Genomic DNA, 6328 nt, shown 5'->3' on the forward strand with positions numbered 1-6328 from the left:
GGCACAAATGTTGAAAGTGATACTTATGAAATTTAACACACCATCTTAACTGATTGGCATGACGTGTTCCTTTGGTCAATTTGGAGCTTCAGAGGATGACAGACACAGCACTGTGGGTGTAATTTTTGAGGCCTATATCTGATAAAAGGAAATTCTGAACTGAAATAGAGGCAGATTATATACCCAACCTTCCAAGTGTCCCTGTGGAGGTCACTGCAGTAGCTGGTAAAGGCCAGGGACGGTGTCTTATGACCTCCCTGAAGTCATGCCACGTTCTCTTAAGTTGAACACAGTTTCCTTTAATAGTCAGACCAATTTGATCTCACTTGCTTTACTGTTCACTTCGGACTTGTCATAAAGTCCCTGCTAAAAAATGTTGAAATGACACTGAATTCACTTTAAATTATAATAAGGGTTATTTGTCTCTCTGTTCTGTCAAAATGCTCATAATGTATTTAATGTCTTTATCCTTACACATACAGCAGTGTAGACAAACTGGGCTAACCTGGATCCTCATGCAAACAGGTGATATTTTACATTGTATTTAAAGCCACAACTGCACTACATTTATCCCATATGGCTTCCTACTGTCTAAGCTCCAAGTAACAAAAGCCTAAGAGTAACAAAGCGTGTTACTTTGTCTGTAGTAAAAGAGAACATTTGCAAATGGTACTCACTACACACTGAGACTTTGGTGTAAATACTTCATACACCCTGTGAGGAGACTTAACACCTGCATTGAGCATAAATCTGCATCAGCATCTGCTAAGTCAATCCACTTGAGGTGAGAATCTTGATCATCCTCAACAAGTTTGCGATAAAGCAGGGTAATGAACTTCTGAACAGCTGTTCCTCACAGTTTAAATGTTCCCCTTAGAGACTGTCTGCAGATTGTCTGCAAAGTTGTCAAAGTTGTTGTAGATGTTTTGCTTGTTTCCTTAGGCAAGATTTCTTTTTTTTCATTCCTCATTTTAATTCCTAACAGTCTCTGTCTCTATTACCTTCAGTTTATTTCTGGAAGCATTATAAGTTATGATTATGTTTTGATGTTTGTCCGTGGTCAGTTTAGGTACTGCACTTAGGTACCTCACTGGTTGTTCACCACTGACAAGTTGATTTACTTTGTGTGTGATGACCCAGACATAAAAAAAGATATCGGATGGTGTGACCTTATAAAACCTCTAAGGATCTCTGTGTGTCTCTAGACAGAATGCAACAACGTTTATGAAGATATTTCAGCAACACATAATTTAAAACATATTGGTTTGCATCTGCTCTAAGCAAACATGTGTGTACTGTACATGTCATTTATCTACTTCTATCAAGTTACAGGTATTTGCAGTGGGAAGTTTCAATCACTGGAAAGTTTGTGCTACACAGGACAACACAGTGTCCCTCAGGTTTTAAACAATCAAACAAATGTTTCAAAAATTTTGAAAAATGTTCTCTGTTAACTATCCTGCATGCTTCAAATGCTAAAAATGATTTGATCTGAAACTTATACTTACATGATGTCAACCTCATTTCTTTTGAAGAGAATAATAACCTTTTTGTAATGATAGTTGGCGGGATAAATATAAGAACTTTTCTGTTCAGGTCTACTCGCTGATTAAAGGGGATGAATTTCCCATCATGAGTCTGGTTTTTGGAGATTGGGCTTTTCTTTGTACATTTTGGACCTCGGACTGTGCCTTTAGAAGTGATTTTAAAAAAGCACGGTTCATTATCCTAGACAGTAGATACATCATTTCACTTCCTGGTTTTTGCATCCTAAAGAAGATAAACAGTGTTGGGCCATTGGAGAAACTACACGGAGCAGTTTTGGTTCAACTTGCCCTCATAGTGTTTCATAGCGTCAAATTGATGAAAGGAATTCCAGCCATGAATCATATCATTGCTTCCAACCACTGATGAGAAAACTGTCATGTGCTTGATGGACTACACTGGAGCTTCATCACATTGAGGAGGGAGCATTAGGCCTGCTTACCATGAGGGAACTTTCTGGATGAAAGTGACCGATTACAATGTGATTTATCTCTTAGCAGGGACTGCAAAAGGGTTCCAGTAAAACCTGATACACCCGAGAGTGTGAAGCTCTCTGAACTTATGAGGAATAAAAAAGTGCAAAAGGTCAGGGGTTATTGCAGGGTAATTTGAGCTGAGGGTGGGATTTGGCTGCTAAGTTAAGCAGCACAGAGCATGTTTCAACTCATCTCTGGTGTAAATACAGAAATAATTCATATTGTGGGAAATTAAGTGCTGTTAAGTGTAGGGAGAAAAGGTTGGCATTTCTTTTTCATAGGATTGTAGCTGTTTACTATAGCTTTTTTGAGTATTTCTAAGAAACATCAAGTAGAGATATAAATTAAACAGTGGCAGGTTATAAGGCAATCAAAGCTTTCAGCAGTTGAGTTTGGCTTGGAAAATGCTGGTGCACACATACAGCAAAGTTTAATCGTATCCATATTACACGGATAAGTTCTGTGGCTGCATATGTTGAATAAAAGTAATGGTTATGCTTCTGGGATAAAAATAAAGAAGGCCTAGCTAAGATCTGTAAAAAGATTATCCCAGGGACAGATGCAGATAAAAATAATCAAATAGTGCAAATTAAAATTAATCTGTGGGCTCCAGTACCTTTAGTCCTCTGGAAATTTGTTCGAGCTGAGAAGCACCTGATTCACGGAGAACCCTGTTTCTACTAGAATTGGGAGCAATGTGCTAAGAAGTCCAGCAATTACATTCACTATAACAGCATGGTCAGTGAAGAAATTATATGAAGGGGTTTGAAAGGCTCAACATCTCTTCCAACAATATTAGCCTGTAAAACTCAACTCCTCTAACAGACTCATCCGCTATGACAGACTCTCATCTTAGGTTTCCGTCAGTTCAATGATTTAGAGCTGCACAGGGTCAAATTAGAAGACAGATGGCTCCACTAAGGTGAAGAACAAGAATCAACTATTTATGAGAAAGTAGCATTTACCCGAGGATACCAAATGCCAGTTTTATGGGAGAAAAATTCCTTTCACACACTGTCACAGCAGCATGAGTATGAATAACTTTAAATCAGGCTTGCGTTTGCTTTTTCAGTATTAATATTGCATTTTTGCATAACACATTTCTAAGAGAATACAGGTTATAGGGTCAGTGTTAATGTAATTGGTTACATTAGCCTACTCATGTTGGATTTGCTAAAAAAGTGTCAAAAGGTTCTGTGTGCAGAAAAATGAAGGATAAAATGTGATTAATTTCATATATTATAATTATGAATTAACATTTTTGGATATTTTAAAGTACTTCTCTGTTTTGGTTAATATCAACATTTTGACATGTGTTGTGTTGAGTAGTGGATATTCTTTTTAAAATTAGGTTTGACATTATGGCAGTTTGTTCTTTTAAATCTCTCTTTTGTCAAGCTATGTACAGATTACTGAGGTTATATTTTTGTTTTCCACAGTTGGGCAAAACACCTTTGCAGGAAACAACTACTGTGGGTCACATGGGGTTAATGATTTTGCCACCTGTTTGTATCTGATACCATAACAGCAGGCATCATGCTCTTCCCTAAACACATTGAATCTCTTCTTCAAAACCAAATGTATAGTATTTTTAATACACACTATCCATAAGTACATTATACAACAAATGGTACTAAAATACAATCAATCTTACCTTACATTTTATACAATACAGCAATCCTTACAATACCCTTACATACAAAGTATTATAGAACTATAGCAAGCAAATATACCTCACTAAAAGCTTCAACCAAACCATGCATTCCAAATTCAAAAATCAACATTGCCACTTAAACCCAGTCTCGAGACTAATAACAATGAAATATGCTTTCACAAAAAAGTATCTGCATACCTTCAGGGACTGGCTCAGGCATGGTTATTCCTGTCTTCTCTTTGCTGCTTGAAGACTGGGGACTTGTGGTGCTTATTCCTTTTATTTCTTCCCTCTCCCTCTGTTATTCAAAGCTCTCCTGGCACTCAAATCCCCCACACCCTCCAGTGAGTGGGGAGTGCAGAACTAACTGACGACACCCTTAAGGAGTTTCAAAAAGAGAAGAGCGTGAGCGTGATAAGGTGCAAATACAAGAGGGTGAGGTAGCGGTGAAAAGGGTCTTACACATTTATGATGAGATTAATGGACTGACTAAATCTGTTGAGCTCTAATGTCCGCTGGAGTAACACAGAATACACTGAGATGACCACCAACGGATCTAGTTTTTTTCACAGATCTATCTCTCCTTCATCACCTCTTATAACCCACATTAAAATCAGGATCAACAAGTATTTGCAAATCATATCCGTGGTGTCTTAAAGTACACTTCACTTGATACTACACAAGGTGTGCTGGGCTGGCTTTAGAAGTGAATTCCAGAAAATGTGACATTGGCAACTAAGTATTAGAAGGTTTATTTAGTATACTGTCCTAAACACATTTTGAACAGAATTATCTTATCAGACGTTTGGCAAATTTAAATAAACATCACGTATTATTTGCATACATTATTTCATCGGGGAATCAGTTAAAGTGATGTGCCAAAAATGGGTACATTGTATGTACTGTAGCATGTTGCCACACAATGTGTAACATGTAGTCAAAGAGTATGGATGCATAAGATACTTGGCTACATGGCAGTCATAGAATAAGTACTTCATGATTTCACTAACTCTTAGTTTTCATCTGGTTTGGCTTTATCACTAAGCCTGATTTAAACTTCTGCTTCCAGTGTACGCTGTAGCGTACGGTGTAAGCTAAGCACGTCGCCACGCATTTATAATTCTGCGTTGGTGTCATCATTCTGCAAGTACAGCGCCAAAACGCTAGTTTTAGGTAGCTTTATAGTGTCCACTGTGTTGACTTCTACCGGCCGAGCCAGATAACTGCCGTTTTAACCCTACGCTAACTTGAATGGGGGTAAAATGATAATCGTGCGGCTTTTCCAGACTTTTCAAATGTTGTCAACAGAATAGATCACATTCTGATAGTGAAACAAGTCATTTCAAGACAAACAACTAGCCTCTATATTGGATAGAGATGCACCGATCCTTATCGACCGTGACCGGTGACCAGGGCCGTTCAGCGTCACATATCCGGTTCTTTGCCAGTGAAATTTAAATGCATGCTGCGATGCACAATTTTTCACATCATGCGAACAGTGGCGCAGACAATAACAAACTACTATCACTGCCACACACACACTAAAAAATGTGGTGAGTGTGGAAGTTCTTCACCGTGAGTGGAGAAGACACAACGCTTGCAATTTGAATAGGCCTACCTGTAAGGCCAAAATAAGGGCCGTCAGTCCAGCTATATTAACGGTCGCCACAGTAGGCTATATTTAGCGACATGTTTCAGAATTTTGCAGAGAAACACAGAGAGAGAGACGTTATCTGGTACCATGTTAGAAGACACACACCTGTTGGTGAATATGTCATTTAGTACCACGTTGGTCTCAATCCTTTTGATAGGCAATGTCATTAACAAGCCTTCTCCACACGTGGCCTACATGCTGCTGTGAAAACAGAACTGTGGGTGAAATAAATCAAAATGCGGGTTGTTGTTTTTGTAAAACCTATGATGAAGAAAGCCAACAGAGCAGATGGATACAGGGAGAGAGAAACTGAGAGAGACAGGTGTTTGCATGACCGGTGTCTGGAATACATCTGTTCGGCCAAGTGGCTGAATTCTCATCAAGCAAGGTGGGCCAACTTCTTCAACCATTTTAAATTCTACCTCTCGTACAGACCAGACTCTAACAACCATGCCCTGCCTTATCAGTTTCAGGTGAAGAACCCTTCATCCCATCCTGAACGTATCTTCTGTCCTGCATGTGTCATTGGTGCAGTAACCTAGGAGGTGGAGGAAAAGGTAAAGCACTCACAGGCTAAACATCCTGCTCCCACTGCTTGTCCAGATGACTGTTTTTCCCTGTCTGTCTCCATCCTCAGGTTCTCTTGTGGGGCCGCTCTTCCCGCCCGCTCCACACTCATGCTTCCCCCAATACCAGTTTAACAGTTTGCTGTTGTTACTAACAGTTCACCAACAGACGTTGCATCCCTGCTCCCCGTTATACCCCTGAGCAATGCATCTGGCTTTCTACACAGGCCCCCCTTAGAGTAAAGTCCTAGATGCTTGCTCTCCATTTGGTGGGTGAATTCTCCAGAGTCATCAATCTTGCAGCTGTCCATCTTCATCTGCTGCCATCCGTGAGGATTGACCCCACCTTCCATGTCTCCAGAGCAGGGGTTGTTAACCTTTCCACTTTTGTGAGGTTGAAAATATTTCACGACCCCCCCCCCCCCCCACACAC

The sequence above is a fragment of the Micropterus dolomieu genome, linkage group LG14, assembly GCF_021292245.1.
Source record: "Micropterus dolomieu isolate WLL.071019.BEF.003 ecotype Adirondacks linkage group LG14, ASM2129224v1, whole genome shotgun sequence".
In the NCBI taxonomy this organism is placed as follows: domain Eukaryota; kingdom Metazoa; phylum Chordata; class Actinopteri; order Centrarchiformes; family Centrarchidae; genus Micropterus; species Micropterus dolomieu.